The sequence below is a fragment of the Bufo gargarizans genome, chromosome 2, assembly GCF_014858855.1.
Source record: "Bufo gargarizans isolate SCDJY-AF-19 chromosome 2, ASM1485885v1, whole genome shotgun sequence".
NCBI lineage: Eukaryota > Metazoa > Chordata > Amphibia > Anura > Bufonidae > Bufo > Bufo gargarizans.
The window spans coordinates 126,319,218-126,341,436 of NC_058081.1; the positions used below are offsets into that span (position 1 = coordinate 126,319,218).

At 43.3% G+C, this 22,219-nt stretch overlaps 1 protein-coding gene across 1 annotated transcript in view; it reads left to right on the top strand.

Annotated features, from left to right (window-relative positions):
* AGBL1 (AGBL carboxypeptidase 1) overlaps positions 1 to 22,219 on the top strand; it is a 1,106,789-nt gene that overhangs the window by 750,678 nt on the left and 333,892 nt on the right. The window lies entirely within an intron of this gene.

The window sequence follows — 22,219 nt, forward strand, 5'->3', positions numbered from 1 at the left end:
GTCAGCTAAAGACTTACAAAAGTCTCTGGCATATGCTAACATCCCTGTTAGCGAATCTACAATACATAAAACACTAAACAAGAATGAATTTCATGGAAGGATACCAAAGAGGAAGCCACTGCTGTCCAAAAAAAACATTGCTGCACATTTACAGTTTGCACAAGAGCGCCTGGATGTTCCACAGCAGTGCTGGCAAAATATTCTGTGGACAGATGAAACCAAAGTTGAGTTGTTTGGAAGAAACACACAACACTATGTGTAGAGAAAGAGGCACAGCACACCAACATCAAAACCTCATCCCAACTCTGAAGTTTGGTGGTGGGGGCATCGTGATTTGGGTCTGCTTTGCTGCATCAGGGCCTGGATGGGTTGCTATCATCGAAGTAAAAATGAATTCCCAAGTTTATGAAGACTTTTTACAGGAGAACTTAAGACCATCTCTCCACCAGCTGAAGCTCAACAGAAGATGGGTGTTGCAACAGGACAACGACCCAAAGCATAGAAGTAAATCAACAACAGAATGGCTTAAACAGAAGAAAATACGCCTTCTGGAGTGGCCCAGTCAGAGTTCTGACCTCAACCCGATTGAGATGCTGTGGCATGACCTCAAGAAAGCGATTCACACCAGACATCCCAAGAATATTGCTGAACTGAAACAGTTCTGTAAAGAGGAATGATCAAGAATTGCTCCTGACGTTGTGCACGTCTGATCTGCAACTACAGGAAACGTTTGGTTGAAGTTATTGCTGCCAAAGGAGGTTTAACCAGTTATTAAATCCAAGGGTCCACATACTTTTACCACCTGCACTGTGAATCTTTACATGGTGTGTTCAATAAAAACATGGTAACATTTAATTATTTGTGTGTTATTCGCTTAAGCAGACTGTGATTGTCTATTGTTGTGACTTAGATGAAGATCAGATCACATTTTATGACCAATTTGTGCAGAAATCCATATCGTTCCAAAGGGCTCACATACTTTTTATTGCAACTGTACCAGTTTTTGAAGGTCCCCCATAGACACGCTGAGAATGGCGGGTTTGATCTATCACCATTGTCTGAAAAGAAGTCAGCCACATTTGAAAGACATCTGTCAGGAGATTTTTACCTTGGAAACTGTCTGATCTGTTACATGTGCGCTTGGCAGCTGAAGGCATCTGTGTTGGTCCCATGTTTATATGTTACCATGTTGCTGAGAAAAATGATGCTTTAATATATGCAAGTGAGCCTCTAGAAGCAACGGGGGCATTTCCATTACACCTAGGGGCTCTGCCCTCTCTGCATCTGCTCCGCCCTCTGCACCTCAATTAACTTTAGGGGAAGTCAGGACCAGGTGTGATGAAGATTTAACTCACTGGCCTGTCAATCAAAGTGCAGAGGGGCTAGCATTTTTTAGCAATGTGGGCACATAAACATGGGCCCCAAAACAGATGCCTTTAACTGCCAAGTGCACATGTAACAAGTCAGCCAGTGTCATAGGTATAAATCCTTTGTTGGCCAATTGCCCTGAAAATGGCAGGTTCGGCTCAAAGTCAAATGTGTGTGAGGAGCTTCCGACTCTTTCCTGACAAATGATGTCGGGAGAGACAAGGATCAGAAAGAATATATACATTTTCGCCTGATGCTTTTTTTCTCCAATGTGATAAGTTGCCACCAGAACTGTCCGGCACTGGCTTTTTCCCCTCTCACCATTGAATAAACATGCACATTTTCCGAGCTGAACATGTATGTGTATGGAACAGCCGGGAGGGACTTGTGAGACATAGCTCTTGGCTGTGTCATGCCAAAATGATTGCTGTTGAACTGTCAACCGATTTCTATCTATAACGTGTATGTTCACAGATAGAGGAGTATAATGGTCTCCGAGTAGCCTTAAAACCATTACGATGTTTGATAAGATATCTAGAGCAAGTCAACGCAAGAATGAACCCTTCCATTAGGGTTCCATTAAAAAATTTAACCCTTTTCTACACACACAATGTTATTTTGTGAATAGCACCACTTCAAGCAAGCTACACAGAAGAAATAGATATGAAAGCCCATATATCCTTATGGTATTACTTTCTAGAAGTATTATTTCTACTATACAGATGTGTTCTCATTTGTAATTCTGAAGCATTCATACAGCAAATTAGGATTTGATCATTACACAGACTATACAATTTATCCAAACAAGGCTCTAGTTGGTATCTGAGATAGATGTTCTGGGCTTTTTCCTTGGCATGACATTAGTAGTAAGTAAGTAGAATGGTAAGAAAATGTAATGTTAATAGAGGGTTTGCTAGAGAATAAATGATCCTTATTAAGAACGCATTATCTCTGCCGAGTTTACACCATATGTATCTTTAATAGGTATCAATGGCCTTTTAATAACTGTCTTCTAAAACTGCATAGTCTTTGCCTGACTTCTATGAAAGCTTGTCGAATCCTATTGGACCTGAACCACTCATATTAACGTATGATAAAATATTACAAGGCACTAATGTATTTTTATTACCTATATTGCTTCTTTTGCTGGCTGGATTCATTTTTCTATCACATTATACACTGCTCATTTCCATGGTTATGACCACCCTGCAATCCATCAGCAGCGGTCATGCTTACACACTAAATGTCGTCCTCTCTGGTGACTGGGACCGTGAGAGCTCACATAGGCTGGTGCAAGCACTGCCACAGCTGATGGATTGCAGGGTGGTCGTTTACATGGAAACGAGCCCTGTATAATCTGATGGAAAAATGAATCCAGCCAGCAAAGGATGCAATATGGGTGATAATAAATTAGTAAGTGCCTTGTATTAAATTTCTCTACATAATAAATGCTATTTGCTGAATTGACAAACCCCTTTCATCCTTTGTTACATATGTATAATACTAATTGTATTTGCCAGTCACTAGAAATAACACAAATGACTGAGGCTGCTGAGAATCAGACACAAGTTCTTGCTTTCATACAGTGAATTGTTTGATGTTGAATAGATCAATGTTATCAGCCTGTAGCTTACGAGGTACATGAAGCACTATCTGACACTCATGGAGGCTTTTCACCCGAGCCGTTCTTTAAGCCCTCATTCTGTTTGAGGGGTCAGACACCTGCTGTGCGCTTGGACTCTGCAGATCCCTTGCATTAACATCTGAAAATGACCATTGTACAGAAAGCATAATGAAAAAGAAGTAGACATAGATTTTTCATACCTATCTCATTGTTCAACTGACCAGAAGGCTGACAAAGGTTGAGTGACTTTGCGGTTCAGCACAAACCTTTGTAGATCTACTTCCAGCATAGTGGGTTGAGCAGAGCGGTTTCTTACTATACAATCTAAACTTTATTAGCTGATGTTTTGTCTCTGTTGCTTATTACAAAAAATTTTATGTTTTCCCATTACGAACAAATTAATGAAATCAATGAATCAAGTTTTGCTTGATTGCTGACTTTGCTTGTAGTACTGTTCATGCTATAATTTTTGCAATATTCTATAAGTAGAGCTGTAATTTGTAGATTCCAATACAAAATCTGTAACAGCCTCCTCTCCATCACACATGTACCATTGTTAAAACTGGCGTGCCTGGTAAGTGTTATCTTTTTTTCCTCCCATCCATGTATGTGGTTCCCTATGTTTTCTCATAGTGGAGTTATTTCCTTTGTTGTTTGAATGCTTCTTCTCACTTTTAGGTGGACCACTGCAAGCGGCTGCCCTGCATAACACTCAAACTATTCTTGGTTGCAAGGAAATTAAGTTTCCTGGCTTTCCATGATGAAAAGTATAGGCCTCGCACAGTAGTTCAGTGTTTATCACTGGGGTCCTAGGTTCAAATTTGACCAAAGACAACATATGCATGGAGTGTAAATGTTCTTCTCATGCTAGTGTGGGTTTCCTCCCACACTCCTAAGACATACTGAACTTAGATTGTGAACTCCACTGAGGAATGATAGTGTCTGTAAAGTGCTGCAGAATATGTTAGTGCTATGTAAGTGACTAAAATAAATAAATGTTGTTGTGGGGTCAATGTTAAGGTTTTGAGCATTGCACCATGATGCTGCCGTGGGAAGTATTTTGAAGGGGGCATTAACAGGGAGTGTGGGTTTGAACGTGTATGCAGACAGAGAGACCTACAGTACTGCAGTACTAGCAGGCCAGACCCTGCCCTCAGGAGATGGGCAGAAGATGATCTTCTGAACTTTGATTATAGGACATAGGGGATGCTTAACCTGCAGCTCCATTCATTTTAGGAGTACAAAGCCCCTGTTCTAGTGATCAGTGAGGGCTTGGAGTCCCAGCGGCCAAACCACTAAAAATCTAAAGTTGTGCCCTTTTTTTACAAAATAGGAGATATCTAACTGGAATAACCCTTTTAAAGAATGTACACTGACTTGTGTGGATTTGTTCTGGAATTGTAATTGCCCTGTTGGTCCGAACTCCATTTTGATATTGAGACGTAGAAACGACTAGCAATGCACAATGTATGTCCACCATTGAAAGAGTGGTCAAGAAAAAATATAGCATCTAGCCACAACTTGGTTCCGTAATGAGTGTCTACTGTGGAGCAAGCTCTAGGCAGGCAGTGTTACAATAGTTTAATGCTGCAGAATGATATTTGGAAGAGGTTGGCCATGCATGACCAAGAGAGGTTCCTAATCTCTGAAGCTTGCCGATGTGGCTGGGTGTGAACTCCTGCAGCGTTGAGTCTGTCTGCTAAGATGCTCCTAATGTTGGTACCTGTTAATAAGATCATGTTGCACAAAGACAGTTGATTATCTTTCTTCCATGCAAAACTGGCCATTTTATAAGTCTATAATTTCAAATTAAGCAGAGTTTAATTAATTTTGATGCTCCGGTTTTTTACCACTCTTTGAAAAAATGTAAATGACTGTAGCATCTGCTTGTTTATGGGATATAAGGAAGTCCTTGCCATTAACCCACATACTACCACTGTACCACAATTAGATGTCCGTGACACACAGATTAAAAATTAGAAACACACAGTCTTATCATCTTGTATGATGTTCTGTAGGTCCTCTTAAAATAAGCCCACCAAACTCTTGACCTCCTTATGACGCACAACCCATTTTCTATTTTCTTAAAGGTTTGTCTCAAACAACTGCTCTATATGAAATGTAAAAACTCCCAAGACAGCTGAGCTCACTAAGTGACATATGGCTGTGGAAGAAAATCTTTTTACAATTTTTATGTCTTTTTTTCAAAAGGATTCTACAGTTACACATTTAGCTTATATCTTCCATACTGAAAGGGCCTTCTAAGATATCAGGGATCATATTCACAAACAATTATCCCAATAGAGCAAGTCTCCCATCTTACTAAACTGACAAAGCTAAAAACCAATCATAAATCTAAAGACAATTAGCATTACTACTGACTAATTTGCAGCACTGATTCTGTAACATTGCTTTTACTTTAGTAATAGTAAGAGTGTGGGGACTCACTCTGGTAGACAGGATTCACGGACGCAGTATAGGGTCAACAACAAGTTCTTTGGATCAAACAGTTCATTGTTTTAGTCACACTTTAGGCAAGTGACAAAACAAGCAGTCATATTTAAACTAAAAGTCACCTTGCGGTGTTGGTGGTAATTCACACCATGCGGCAATTCTGCCTCAAAGAGTCCTTGCTGAAAGCAGCCAAACAGACAGCAAGCCTTCATCCAGACACAAGGCTCCCAGATCCCAACACAGAGACATGGCTTCTGAGCCCAGCTGACTATTCAAACCCAGACTGGCATTTAAAATCTGGTCCGGTATTTGACCTCACTTGGATGTAAATTAGTCCAGCAGCACATGCTGGGAGGAAAACACCTGTTTTCCCAGACAAAACCTCTCACTGTGTCACAAGAGATACTTTACTATTGGAGAGTGTGATGGACAAACTGAACTCACACTTTTTTTTCCTGATATTAGGTCTAAAGACCCCAATATACATAAGTTTATTGTTGGCTGAACCCACAGAGAATAGAGGTTGCTGCCAACATTGTAATGTGCTCCCAACTCTCCCGAGGGAGGAAAGAAACAGGTGAAGAGAATATTTTTACCAGATACTTTTGTTTTCCCAGAACATAAGCCACCAGGAGAGGTTTCTGGTACTGGCTACCTCCCCTCTCCCCATTGACTACACATACACATTGGCTGAAACAAATGAGTAAAGTTTTTCTCAAAAAACAATATTCTATTCTATTCAAAGCAATTGGCCTGCTACTCTGACCACTCTCAAAAAATGCTTATCATAAATTGGGCTTCTTATGGCTTTGTTAAGTTGCCATGTGCATTACCCTTACAGCAACCCCATAGACTTATGCGTGCCCTAACATGAGTGGCAAATCTACTTTGAGGTAAGATCTAAGCAATCTGATACCTATGGATGTTGCAAAGGATACTATGAATGCTAGGAAGGATATCCTTAGCGACAGATATATGCATATGCATATATCAGAAGTCAAGGAACTATAGTCCACATTTCAAGTTGCAGTAAAGTAGTAATATATAAGCTATTGCTGCAGTATACGGTAAGACAAATGGGGCTGAGATGCAATATCGGACATACCCCATGGATAAGAGTGGTTATATTTCTCTAAACAAAGACTGTCATATTTTTCTAATCTTGAAAAGCCCCTTCAAGAGTTAATAGCAGCACTGAAGACTTTGTTAAGTTTCACATGCATACTTTATTTCCAATGTGAATTATATACATAGTACAGTAAATCCATATTCAGTCATTCTTCCTAAGTCATGAAAGGGTGAAGTTATATATCCGCATCTTAAAAATGTTCTATTGTCAACATCCTTTGAAAACAAAATTTCCTCCTTCACAATAAAACATGAAGAGAATTGACTTGGATGTCTGTATTGCATTAAATATTTAATACAGCATTTCACACTTTAAAATACAGAATATTCCTTGAGTGTGTTGTCTGTAAAGGCATTAAAGGCCAGCGGTATATCATACTGGGATTGGAAAAATAATGCCAGCATGAAAAGTGCAAATATTTGATTTTCAACCCATATAATCAGATATGGATGTCTTTTTATTCTGTCATATTTTTCAATTTAAAGCTCTTTCTACATTATTCTAACCCCTTAACATCCCTGGCGGTACGATATCTTCATTAATTATGTACCCGGAGCGGTACAAACTTCTGGAGCTGTGGCCAGAAGTTTGCGCCACGTTCCAGAAATGCGGATAGCACACTGTGTTCTGTCCGCATCCATCCCTGCACAGTTCAAATTAACTCATGGTTGTCCCAAGTGTGGCCGGGGTTACCGCTGTTTGCAGTGTAATTTGACCCCGAGCCACACAAGTTAAGGACCCTGGGATTTTCCATTTTTGTGTTTTTGTTTTTCACTCCCCGCCTTCTCATAGTCCTAACTTTTTTATTTTTCCATTCACATAGCCTTATAAGGGCTTATTTTTTGTGGGACAAGTTTTACATTCTAATGGCACCATTTACGGTTGCATACCATGTAGTAAGGAGCGGGGAAGAAATTCCAAACGGGGTAGAGTTGGGAAAAAACACAATTCTGATAAAGGTTTTTATTTATATTTTTCACACTGTACACTATGCAGTAGAATGGACCTGTTATCTTCATTCCCCAGGTCAGTACGGTTCCAATGATACCAAGCTTGTAAAAATTTTCTTGCTTATTCTGACCCCTATAACTTTTTTGTAGCTATATATACGGGGCTGTGTGAGGGCTCATTTTTTGCGGGATGATCTCTTCTTATCAGTGATACCAATTTTAAGTGTGTTAGACTTTTTGATCACTTTTTATTAAAAAAATATTGGGTAGTTGAAGTGACAAAAAATTGCAAATTTGCAGTTTCCCCCCCCCTCGCTACGCCATTTGCCGCAAGCCATTAATATTGTTTTATTTTAATAGTATAGGCATTTTTGCATGCGGCGATACCCATGATGTTTATTTTTTTATTTGTTAAGTGATTTGAACTATTTTTAACTTTTTTTTACTTTCTGTAAGTCACCTTGTGTGACAATAACTGGCAATCATTCAATTGCCCATAGTATTCAGCAATGGCTAAATAGCCATCATTGAAATCTTAATTTGCACTATATCAATACAACGCTGCCGCCTAGTGGTCTGTATTGATATATACATCTAATTGACTCTGAAGCTTGCTTGAGGCTTCGGCCAATTAGCGAATCTCAGCCAGGGAAAGCTATTACCAGACCGGAAGCAAGCAACTTCCGGTTTCGGTTTGCGCAGATACCGTGGTCACATTTGACCACGGCATCTAAAGGGTAAGATGCATGTGATCAGCTTTATGGCTGATCGCGTACATGTGCCACGGGTCTCTGCTATTTAAAAAAGCAGAAACCCTGTGGCTAAAGCGCCCACTGCAAGTGCGAGCGGGCGCCATGTTTAGGGATCGGACCCATGACGAAAAGCTACGTCATGGGTCCTTACAGGGTTAACAAGCCTAAAAAATATATATACCTTTATTCATTTTGATCTACTTGCAGGGGCGGACTGAGCACTTAAAGTGGCCCCATTTTGTAGACAGGTCCAAATTAACAGAAGGCGGGGCAACACAATTAGGCGGAGTCAACAATGCCATGGTGCAAAATACTGTCCCAGCAGAAACAAATAACACAGTGTAGCACAATATATTGCCCCAAAAGCTGGCCCTCTGTGGTGGCCATCAATAGCTACCATCTTCTCTCCCCCTCCTCCAGTTGTCTAGGGGGGGGCCTAGGAGGTGAGAACACAGCAGTTTAATTCAGGAGGACATGTGGTCGGGTACATGAGTAATTGAATCTTAATTACTGTTGAGAGCTTATTATGTACCCGGTCAGTGGCAGAGAGGAGGGCTTTGGTGGCCCCCAGGGATATTGGCTCACCGGTAAATTTCCCTGTAGTGTTTATGGCCAATCCTCCCCTGTCTACTTGATATTAGTATCCCATAATTCATTTTCTATGTTTTTTTTAGTCTTAAACGGGTTGTCCATTAGGATACATTCTTTAAGATATGGTTCAGATTGAATAAGAAAGGAAGAGCTTTACTCACCCTAACCAATTTCCCCTCCACTGTGTTTCTGATGCTTACCGATCCCTCCTGATCTCCACTTCATGATCCCAAAACTACATGTAGGACTTGCCTAGAGATACCTGCTCAGTCAATCACTGGCTGAGGCAAGTCACAACTGTGGCCATTGATTGACTGAGCAGGCACCTCCTTCTACGTTCTGTGTTTTGATGTGGAGAGCAGCAGGGATGGTTATGCGTCAGAACAACAGTTGTCAAGAAAGTGAGTAATGCTTATATTTTTTTTAACCCATTTTGAGCTATACAGTATGTAAAAATTGTATCCCGCTGGACTACTCCTTTAATAAGTCCCAGTTCCATCCATGTTAGAATTTTTGCTATTGTTTTACAACTTTTTACCCTGCAGGAAAATATTGGGGTTGTGCAACCAAAACCTATCCGCATAGGGTTTGAAATGTGTAAGCATTATGCACATCACATCTGTTTGAAACAAGAAGCTTTAATAAACACTGATGTTTAACCCCTTAGTGACCACCAGTACACCTTTTTACTGTGATCATTTAGTGGGGTTAGGCTGGGCTGCCTACTTATTACGGCACCCAACCCTAAGCGGAGAGTGGGGGCTTGGCTCTCGCTCCTGCTCTAATGGTTTAAAGATAAAGTTCAGACTAACAAATTGGAACCTGCTTACCTTTTAATTCCCTGGGCCTCTGTACATTGCTGCAGCTAGAAAACTATTTTAGCATTTCAATTTTAATGAGAATTTTCTTTATGCAAACATAAACAAACATAATAGTGACAAGATACACAACAAAGTTTACCATATAAGTTTAGTTGGCTTTTGTTACTGATAACAGAATGTTATACAGTAAACTCTCTAAGAGTATATTCCCATGGGATTACTCTGCTATTAAATTTCCATATCCAAGTTAAAATCCATGAGTAAAACCTGCAGCATGACTTAATATACTGAAAAATGAAAACCCACAGCACAATTGAGTTGCAATGCTGTTTTTTTAAGAATTCCCCCCCCCCCCCCCCAAAAAAAAAAAAAAAAACTAAGTCTACTTCACTGCTGCTGTACAATGCCGCTGGCAGATCCTCAGCATTTGCACTGTGGAATGTGGAATTTGAAATATACCCTATAACAAAATTAAGTCATAACTTTATACCACAATATTATGTTTATTACCTGTCTATTATATGGAATACTTTTAAACCACTGATAAACAACATTAACTTGAAAACACAAAAGATTCCAAACTATGAAGCTGACAGCAAAAGGTGAGAAGAGGAAAAAGTTGTATAATGATACAATGGTTTGCAAAGTGATGAGCTCTAAGGAAGAAGGAAACACAGGAGTATTATAAAATATTCACAATCAACCTATGTCTTTCCTGTATTATATTGTCAGAAGCCTTGGCAAGGTAGTGACGCACAATCCCCTCATCATTCTTTGCCACTTCAGATTATGTTAAGTACATTTGTAGGATGAGCAGGAAAAATGTTACAGTGAATAAACACAGCAATCTTTTTATCGGAATTAATCTCCCCTTATATCAAGAAAGAGACAAATGCCAATGTATAGGGTTTTCAATTTTAAATGTCAAGAATTTGCACATGAAATACAACTAGGGATGAGCGAACTCGAACTGTATAGTTCGGGTTCGTACCGAATTTTGGGGTGTCCGTGACACGGACCCGAACCCGGACATTTTCGTAAAAGTCCGGGTTCGGGTTCGGTGTTCGTCGCTTTCTTCGCGCTTTTGTGACGCTTTCTTGGCGCTTTTTGAAAGGCTGCAAAGCAGCCAATCAACAAGCGTCATACTACTTGCCCCAAGAGGCCATCACAGCCATGCCTACTATTGGCATGGCTGTGATTGGCCAGAGCACCATGTGACCCAGCCTCTATTTAAGCTGGAGTCACATAGCGCCGCCCGTCACTCTGCTCTGATTAGCGTAGGGAGAGGTTGCGGCTGCGACAGTAGGGCGAGATTAGGCAGATTAACTCCTCCAAAGGACTTGATTAACTGATCGATCTGCAGCTGTGGATCATTGAGCTGCTGATCCTCAATTGCTCACTGTTTTTAGGCTGCACAGACCGTTTGTCAGTCTCATTTTTCTGGGGTGATCGGCGGCCATTTTGTGTCTTGTGGTGCGCCAGCACAAGCTGCGACCAAGTGCATTTAACCCTCAATGGTGTGGTTGTTTTTTGGCTAAAGCCTACATCAGGGTGAAGCTGTCACACCAAGTGCATTTAACCAGCAATAGTCTGTTCATTTTTTGGCCATATACAAAATCAGGGGCAAGCTGCGCCTGTCACCAAGTGCATTTAACCCTCAATGGTGTGGTTGTTTTTTGGCTAAAGCCTACATCAGGGTGAAGCTGTCACACCAAGTGCATTTAACCAGCAATAGTCTGTTCATTTTTTGGCCATATACAAAATCAGGGGCAAGCTGCGCCTGTCACCAAGTGCATTTAACCCTCAATGGTGTGGTTGTTTTTTGGCTAAAGCCTACATCAGGGTGAAGCTGTCACACCAAGTGCATTTAACCAGCAATAGTCTGTTCATTTTTTGGCCATATACAAAATCAGGGGCAAGCTGCGCCTGTCACCAAGTGCATTTAACCCTCAATGGTGTGGTTGTTTTTTGGCTAAAGCCTACATCAGGGTGAAGCTGTCACACCAAGTGCATTTAACCAGCAATAGTCTGTTCATTTTTTGGCCATATACAAAATCGGGGGCAAGCTGCGCCTGTCACCAAGTGCATTTAACCCTCAATGGTGTGGTTGTTTTTTGGCTAAAGCCTACATCAGGGTGAAGCTGTCACACCAAGTGCATTTAACCAGCAATAGTCTGTTCATTTTTTGGCCATATACAAAATCAGGGGCAAGCTGCGCCTGTCACCAAGTGCATTTAACCCTCAATGGTGTGGTTGTTTTTTGGCTAAAGCCTACATCAGGGTGAAGCTGTCACACCAAGTGCATTTAACCAGCAATAGTCTGTTCATTTTTTGGCCATATCCCAGTCTAATTCTGTCACTAAATCCATACCGGTCACCCAGCGCCTAAATACTAGGCCTCAAATTTATATCCAGCTAAATCTGTCCCTAGTGCTGTAGCTGGGCGAGTTATTTAGTGTCCGTTCAAGCACATTTCTTGTTCTGGGTTGAAATACAATTCCCAATTTAGCAATTTCATAATTTAGTGGTTCCTGCTATATCAGAGCTATTTGAAATCTATCCCAAAAAGGGTATATAATATTGAAGGTGCACATTGGGTCATTCAGAATAACTTCACACACACCCGCTACTGTGTATTTCCAAGTCTAATTCTGTCACTAAACCCATACCTGTCACCCAGCGCCTAAATACTAGGCCTCAAATTTAAATCCCTCTAAATCTCTCGTTACCCACCGCTGTACTGTTGTTGCTGGGCAAGATATTTAGTGTCCGTCAAAGCACATTTTTTGTTCTGGGTTGAAGTACAATTCCCAATTTAGCAATTTCATAATTTAGTGGTTTCTGCTATATCAGAGCTATTTGAAATCTATCCCTAAAAGGGTATATAATATTGAAGGTGCACATAGGGTCATTCAGAATAACTTCACACACACGCTTCTGTGCATTTCCAAGTCTAATTCTGTCACTAAATCCATACCGGTGACCCAGCGCCTAAATACTAGGCCTCAAATTTAAATCCCTCTAAATCTCTCGTTACCCACCACTGTACTGTTGTTGCTGGGCAAGATATTTAGTGTCCGTCAAAGCACATTTTTTGTTCTGGGTTGAAGTACAATTCCCAATTTAGCAATTTCATAATTTAGTGGTTTCTGCTATATCAGAGCTATTTGAAATCTATCCCTAAAAGGGTATATAATATTGAAGGTGCACATAGGGTCATTCAGAATAACTTCACACACACGCTTCTGTGCATTTCCAAGTCTAATTCTGTCACTAAATCCATACCGGTGACCCAGCGCCTAAATACTAGGCCTCAAATTTAAATCCCTCTAAATCTCTCGTTACCCACCGCTGTACTGTTGTTGCTGGGCAAGATATTTAGTGTCCGTCAAAGCACATTTTTTGTTCTGGGTTGAAGTACAATTCCCAATTTAGCAATTTCATAATTTAGTGGTTTCTGCTATATCAGAGCTATTTGAAATCTATCCCTAAAAGGGTATATAATATTGAAGGTGCACATAGGGTCATTCAGAATAACTTCACACACACGCTTCTGTGCATTTCCAAGTCTAATTCTGTCACTAAATCCATACCGGTGACCCAGCGCCTAAATACTAGGCCTCAAATTTAAATCCCTCTAAATCTCTCGTTACCCACCGCTGTACTGTTGTTGCTGGGCAAGATATTTAGTGTCCGTCAAAGCACATTTTTTGTTCTGGGTTGAAGTACAATTCCCAATTTAGCAATTTCATAATTTAGTGGTTCCTGCTATATCAGAGCTATTTGAAATCTATCCCAAAAAGGGTATATAATATTGAAGGTGCACATTGGGTCATTCAGAATAACTTCACACACACCCGCTACTGTGTATTTCCAAGTCTAATTCTGTCACTAAACCCATACCTGTCACCCAGCGCCTAAATACTAGGCCTCAAATTTAAATCCCTCTAAATCTCTCGTTACCCACCGCTGTACTGTTGTTGCTGGGCAAGATATTTAGTGTCCGTCAAAGCACATTTTTTGTTCTGGGTTGAAGTACAATTCCCAATTTAGCAATTTCATAATTTAGTGGTTTCTGCTATATCAGAGCTATTTGAAATCTATCCCTAAAAGGGTATATAATATTGAAGGTGCACATAGGGTCATTCAGAATAACTTCACACACACGCTTCTGTGCATTTCCAAGTCTAATTCTGTCACTAAATCCATACCGGTGACCCAGCGCCTAAATACTAGGCCTCAAATTTAAATCCCTCTAAATCTCTCGTTACCCACCGCTGTACTGTTGTTGCTGGGCAAGATATTTAGTGTCCGTCAAAGCACATTTTTTGTTCTGGGTTGAAGTACAATTCCCAATTTAGCAATTTCATAATTTAGTGGTTTCTGCTATATCAGAGCTATTTGAAATCTATCCCTAAAAGGGTATATAATATTGAAGGTGCACATAGGGTCATTCAGAATAACTTCACACACACGCTTCTGTGCATTTCCAAGTCTAATTCTGTCACTAAATCCATACCGGTGACCCAGCGCCTAAATACTAGGCCTCAAATTTAAATCCCTCTAAATCTCTCGTTACCCACCACTGTACTGTTGTTGCTGGGCAAGATATTTAGTGTCCGTCAAAGCACATTTTTTGTTCTGGGTTGAAGTACAATTCCCAATTTAGCAATTTCATAATTTAGTGGTTCCTGCTATATCAGAGCTATTTGAAATCTATCCCAAAAAGGGTATATAATATTGAAGGTGCACATTGGGTCATTCAGAATAACTTCACACACACCCGCTACTGTGTATTTCCAAGTCTAATTCTGTCACTAAACCCATACCTGTCACCCAGCGCCTAAATACTAGGCCTCAAATTTAAATCCCTCTAAATCTCTCGTTACCCACCGCTGTACTGTTGTTGCTGGGCAAGATATTTAGTGTCCGTCAAAGCACATTTTTTGTTCTGGGTTGAAGTACAATTCCCAATTTAGCAATTTCATAATTTAGTGGTTTCTGCTATATCAGAGCTATTTGAAATCTATCCCTAAAAGGGTATATAATATTGAAGGTGCACATAGGGTCATTCAGAATAACTTCACACACACGCTTCTGTGCATTTCCAAGTCTAATTCTGTCACTAAATCCATACCGGTGACCCAGCGCCTAAATACTAGGCCTCAAATTTAAATCCCTCTAAATCTCTCGTTACCCACCGCTGTACTGTTGTTGCTGGGCAAGATATTTAGTGTCCGTCAAAGCACATTTTTTGTTCTGGGTTGAAGTACAATTCCCAATTTAGCAATTTCATAATTTAGTGGTTTCTGCTATATCAGAGCTATTTGAAATCTATCCCTAAAAGGGTATATAATATTGAAGGTGCACATAGGGTCATTCAGAATAACTTCACACACACGCTTCTGTGCATTTCCAAGTCTAATTCTGTCACTAAATCCATACCGGTCACCCAGCGCCTAAATACTAGGCCTCAAATTTATATCCCGCTGAATTTGAATACAATACATTGGGCCAAATAATATATTTGTTGTTGTGGTGAACCATAACAATGAGAAAAACATCTAGTAAGGGACGCGGACGTGGACATGGTCGTGGTGGTGTTAGTGGACCCTCTGGTGCTGGGAGAGGACGTGGCCGTTCTGCCACATCCACACGTCCTAGTGTACCAACTACCTCAGGTCCCAGTAGCCGCCAGAATTTACAGCGATATATGGTGGGGCCCAATGCCGTTCTAAGGATGGTAAGGCCTGAGCAGGTACAGGCATTAGTCAATTGGGTGGCCGACAGTGGATCCAGCACGTTCACATTATCTCCCACCCAGTCTTCTGCAGAAAGCGCACAGATGGCGCCTGAAAACCAACCCCATCAGTCTGTCACATCACCCCCATGCATACCAGGGAAACTGTCTCAGCCTCAAGTTATGCAGCAGTCTCTTATGCTGTTTGAAGACTCCGCTGGCAGGGTTTCCCAAGGGCATCCACCTAGCCCTTCCCCAGCGGTGAAAGACATAGAATGCACTGACGCACAACCACTTATGTTTCCTGATGATGAGGACATGGGAATACCACCTCAGCATGTCTCTGATGATGACGAAACACAGGTGCCAACTGCTGCGTCTTTCTGCAGTGTGCAGACTGAACAGGAGGTCAGGGATCAAGACTGGGTGGAAGACGATGCAGGGGACGATGAGGTCCTAGACCCCACATGGAATGAAGGTCGTGCCACTGACTTTCACAGTTCGGAGGAAGAGGCAGTGGTGAGACCGAGCCAACAGCGTAGCAAAAGAGGGAGCAGTGGGCAAAAGCAGAACACCCGCCGCCAAGAGACTCCGCCTGCTACTGACCGCCGCCATCTGGGACCGAGCACCCCAAAGGCAGCTTCAAGGAGTTCCCTGGCATGGCACTTCTTCAAACAATGTGCTGACGACAAGACCCGAGTGGTTTGCACGCTGTGCCATCAGAGCCTGAAGCGAGGCATTAACGTTCTGAACCTGAGCACAACCTGCATGACCAGGCACCTGCATGCAAAGCATGAACTGCAGTGGAGTAAACACCTTAAAACCAAGGAAGTCACTCAGGCTCCCCCTGCTACCTCTTCTGCTGCTGCCGCCTCGGCCTATTCTGCTGCTGCCGCCTCGGCCTCTTCCTCCGCCTCTGGAGGAACGTTGGCACCTGCCGCCCAGCAAACAGGGGATGTACCACCAACACCACCACCACCACCTCCGTCACCAAGCGTCTCAACCATGTCACACGCCAGCGTTCAGCTCTCCATCTCACAAACATTTGATAGAAAGCGTAAATTCCCACCTAGCCACCCTCGATCCCTGGCCCTGAATGCCAGCATTTCTAAACTACTGGCCTATGAAATGCTGTCATTTAGGCTGGTGGACACAGACAGCTTCAAACAGCTCATGTCGCTTGCTGTCCCACAGTATGTTGTTCCCAGCCGGCACTACTTCTCCAAGAGAGCCGTGCCTTCCCTGCACAACCAAGTATCCGATAAAATCAAGTGTGCACTGCGCAACGCCATCTGTAGCAAGGTCCACCTAACCACAGATACGTGGACCAGTAAGCACGGCCAGGGACGCTATATCTCCCTAACTGCACACTGGGTAAATGTAGTGGCAGCTGGGCCCCAGGCGGAGAGCTGTTTGGCGCACGTCCTGCCGCCGCCAAGGATCGCAGGGCAACATTCTTTGCCTCCTGTTGCCACCTCCTCCTTCTCGGCTTCCTCCTCCTCTTCTTCCACCTGCTCATCCAGTCAGCCACACACCTTCACCACCAACTTCAGCACAGCCCGGGGTAAACGTCAGCAGGCCATTCTGAAACTCATATGTTTGGGGGACAGGCCCCACACCGCACAGGAGTTGTGGCGGGGTATTGAACAACAGACCGACGAGTGGTTGCTGCCGGTGAGCCTCAAGCCCGGCCTGGTGGTGTGTGATAATGGGCGAAATCTCGTTGCAGCTCTGGGACTAGCCAATTTGACGCACATCCCTTGCTTGGCGCATGTGCTGAATTTGGTGGTGCAGAAGTTCATTCACAACTACCCCGACATGTCAGAGCTGCTGCATAAAGTGCGGGCCGTCTGTTCGCGCTTCCGGCGTTCACATCCTGCCGCTGCTCGCCTGTCTGCGCTACAGCGTAACTTCGGCCTTCCCGCTCACCGCCTCATATGCGACGTGCCCACCAGGTGGAACTCCACCTTGCACATGCTGGACAGACTGTGCGAGCAGCAGCAGGCCATAGTGGAGTTTCAGCTGCAGCACGCACGGGTCAGTCGCACTACAGAACAGCACCACTTCACCACCAATGACTGGGCCTCCATGCGAGACCTGTGTGCCCTGTTGCGCTGTTTCGAGTACTCCACCAACATGGCCAGTGGCGATGACACCGTTATCAGCGTTACAATACCACTTCTATGTCTCCTTGAGAAAACACTTAGGGCGATGATGGAACAGGAGGTGGCCCAGGAGGAGGAGGAGGAGGATGAGGAAGAGGGGTCATTTTTAGCACTTTCAGGCCAGTCTCTTCGAAGTGACTCAGAGGGAGGTTTTTTGCAACAGCAGAGGCCAGGTACAAATGTGGCCAGCCAGGGCCCACTACTGGAGGACGAGGAGGACGAGGATGAGGAGGAGGTGGAGGAGGATGAGGATGAAGCATGGTCACAGCGGGGTGGCACCCAACGCAGCTCGGGTCCATCACTGGTGCGTGGCTGGGGGGAAAGGCAGGACGATGACGATACGCCTCCCACAGAGGACAGCTTGTCCTTACCCCTGGGCAGCCTGGCACACATGAGCGACTACATGCTGCAGTGCCTGCGCAACGACAGCAGAGTTGCCCACATTTTAACCTGTGCGGACTACTGGGTTGCCACCCTGCTGGATCCACGCTACAAAGACAATGTGCCCACCTTACTTCCTGCACTGGAGCGTGATAGGAAGATGCGCGAGTACAAGCGCACGTTGGTAGACGCGCTACTGAGAGCATTCCCAAATGTCACAGGGGAACAAGTGGAAGCCCAAGGCCAAGGCAGAGGAGGAGCAAGAGGTCGCCAAGGCAGCTGTGTCACGGCCAGCTCCTCTGAGGGCAGGGTTAGCATGGCAGAGATGTGGAAAACTTTTGTCAACACGCCACAGCTAACTGCACCACCACCTGATACGCAACGTGTTAGCAGGAGGCAACATTTCACTAACATGGTGGAACAGTACGTGTGCACACCCCTCCACGTACTGACTGATGGTTCGGCCCCATTCAACTTCTGGGTCTCTAAATTGTCCACGTGGCCAGAGCTAGCCTTTTATGCCTTGGAGGTGCTGGCCTGCCCGGCAGCCAGCGTTTTGTCTGAACGTGTATTCAGCACGGCAGGGGGCGTCATTACAGACAAACGCAGCCGCCTGTCTACAGCCAATGTGGACAAGCTGACGTTCATAAAAATGAACCAGGCATGGATCCCACAGGACCTGTCCGTCCCTTGTCCAGATTAGACATTAACTACCTCCCCATAACCATATATTATTGGACTCCAGGGCACTTCCTCATTCAATCCTATTTTTATTTTCATTTTACCATTATATTGCGATGCTACCCAAAGTTGAATGAACCTCTCCTCTGCCTGTGTGCTAGGCCTAAATATATGCCAATGGACTGTTGCAGTGGTGGCTGACATGAAGCCTGATTCTCTGCTATGACATGCAGACTAATTCTCTGCTGACATGAAGCCAGATTGTCTGTTACGGGACCTCTCTCCTCTGCCTGGGTGCTGGGCCTAAATTTATGACAATGGACTGTTGCAGTGGTGGCTGACGTGAAGCCTGATTCTCTGCTATGACATGCAGACTGATTCTCTGCTGTCATGAAGCCAGATTGTCTGTTACGGGACCTCTCTGCTCTGCCTGTGTGCTAGGCCTAAATATATGCCAATGGACTGTTGCAGTGGTGGGTGACGTGAAGCCTCATTCTCTGCTATGACATGCAGACTGATTCTCTGCTGACATGAAGCCAGATTGTCTGTTACGGGACCTCCCTCCTCTGCCTGGGTGCTGGGCCTAAATATATGCCAATGGACTGTTGCAGTGGTGGCTGACGTGAAGCCTCATTCTCTGCTATGACATGCAGACTGATTCTCTGCTGACATGAAGCCAGATTCTCTGTTACGGGACCTCTCTCCTCTGCCTGTGTGTGTGCTGGGCCTAAATATATGCCAATGGACTGTTGCAGTGGTGGCTGACGTGAAGCCTCATTCTCTGCTATGACATGCAGACTGATTCTCTGCTGACATGAAGCCAGATTCTCTGTTACGGGACCTCTCTCCTCTGCCTGTGTGTGTGCTGGGCCTAAATATATGCCAATGGACTGTTGCAGTGGTGGCTGACGTGAAGCCTCATTCTCTGCTATGACATGCAGACTAATTCTCTGCTGACATGAAGACAGATTCTCTGTTACGGGACCTCCCTCCTCTGCCTGGGTGCTGGGCCTAAATATATGCCAATGGACTGTTGCAGTGGTGGCTGACGTGAAGCCTCATTCTCTGCTATGACATGCAGACTGATTCTCTGCTGACATGAAGACAGATTCTCTGTTACGGGACCTCTCTCCTCTGCCTATGTGCTAGGCCTAAATATATGCCAATGGACTGTTGCAGTGGTGGGTGACGTGAAGCCTCATTCTCTGCTATGACATGCAGACTGATTCTCTGCTGTCATGAAGCCAGATTGTCTGTTACGGGACCTCTCTGCTCTGCCTGTGTGCTAGGCCTAAATATATGCCAATGGACTGTTGCAGTGGTGGGTGACGTGAAGCCTCATTCTCTGCTATGACATGCAGACTAATTCTCTGCTGACATGAAGACAGATTCTCTGTTACGGGACCTCTCTCCTCTGCCTGTGTGTGTGCTGGGCCTAAATATATGCCAATGGACTGTTGCAGTGGTGGCTGACGTGAAGCCTCATTCTCTGCTATGACATGCAGACTGATTCTCTGCTGACATGAAGCCAGATTCTCTGTTACGGGACCTCTCTCCTCTGCCTGTGTGCTAGGCCTAAATATATGCCAATGGACTGTTGCAGTGGTGGCTGACGTGAAGCCTCATTCTCTGCTATGACATGCAGACTAATTCTCTGCTGACATGAAGACAGATTCTCTGTTACGGGACCTCTCTCCTCTGCCTGGGTGCCGGGGCCTAAATATCTGAGAATGGACTGTTCCAGTGGTGGGTGACGGGAAGCCAGATTCTCTGCTATGGAACCTCTCTCCAATTTATTTTGGTTAATTTTTATTTATTTAATTTTTATTTTAATTAATTTCCCTATCCACATTTGTTTGCAGGGGATTTACCTACATGTTGCTGCCTTTTGCAGCCCTCTAGCCCTTTCCTGGGCTGTTTTACAGCCGTTTTAGTGCCGAAAAGTTCGGGTCCCCATTGACTTCAATGGGGTTCGGGTTCGGGACGAAGTTCGGATCGGGTTCGGATCCCGAACCCGAACATTTCCGGGATGTTCGGCCGAACTTCTCGAACCCGAACATCCAGGTGTTCGCTCAACTCTAAATACAACTCGTCTTTAATCAGAGGCCACAAGTCATAATATATTTAAATAAGTAAAGTACCACAGGCACCAGTTTCCATATATATTTGTGATGAACCAATTTGTGAGAAACAAAATTAAACCCCAATATTTTTTTTTATCCTGATGAGAGATTCACCCACATGAGGTGTAACATAGGTTAGACAAGCCTCCTCCGAGTATTCAAATTAGTTTCATTCCAAAAGGAACAGAAAACTATGCCTCTGTTAATCACCAGATATGAGGTATCAATCCAAAAAGACAATGTTTAGCCTTTTAAAAAGTCTTCAAAAAATAACTTCAATAGTCCCCAAATAGAGAGAGAGACTTGGCTTATCTAGGTTAGAGGCCTTGGTCAGGATCTAGGAGGTATTATTTCTTTTCATTATGGAGAGCACCTGATTACCTATTAGGCATGAAATGTATTATAGACCAGACAAAGCTTTTCTAGTTTTCTAGGAAAAATAATTAGCAATCTGTAAATTAGCTTTCCGTCCTAAAGATTTCTGTGCAGACTATATCCTCTATCAAATTTAATGGAAACTTTCAGTTTCAGAAAACCCATAACAAACCATTATTTATTCTGTGTAATGATAATTCCACAATGAAACAAGGGGAAAAGGCAATTTACAGAGGAGTGTTGCTTGGCCGAAACATAAAGACTTCTCATATGTTATCCTATGGGGCTGGAAATTGTCAGCCTCTACTCTAGTTCTCTCTCTCTGATACAGATACAATTGATTTGTACCTGAATCATATTTCTTTGCAGGTTTGGATGATTCAGATGGAAATACATTTTGTGAAATTTGCTCATCCTTAGTATATATTCAATTACACAATCAATTGAATATAGAACTTGAAGTGTGCCCGTGGTTTTAGGAAACTGCTGACATCATAGTGACATGTTTGAAGGTTTAATCAGTGGTGGTCTGAGTGCTGAGACCCCACAGATCACTGAAACAGAGAGGCCCAGTTGAGCTTTGCCGTCCTTTGGTTGAGGTTGGCTTTGCTCAGCATTTCTCAGAGACATGAGCAAGCCAGTGCATAGATTCATATTTGCTATGAGCACATACACCTGTCACCCACCCCTCTATGGATCAGCCAAGCAGAGTCAATCAAAGCAGAAAGGGACAGTGCCCATCTGAGTAATTCTGTTCCTTTATTTCACTGAAAGGTGAGGATCTTAGCATCAAGACCCCTGCTGATCAAAACCTCTGACATGTTGCTAAAACATTTGAGAAGACCTTTGTGAAGAGGAGCTGTCCAGCAGCTTCAGCAGTGAATTCATAGCTCTTGAGAAACATATTCTTCATTTGAATATACAATGTACAATTCCTGAATAAAAAAAATATAGGTGTCTTTGCAGTCATCTGTCACGATTCACAGCTATGAAAAATGTGAATTATGGATTTATCTCTAACTACTTATGCAAGTGAGAGAACTTTGTGTTCTGTTTCACCTTGAC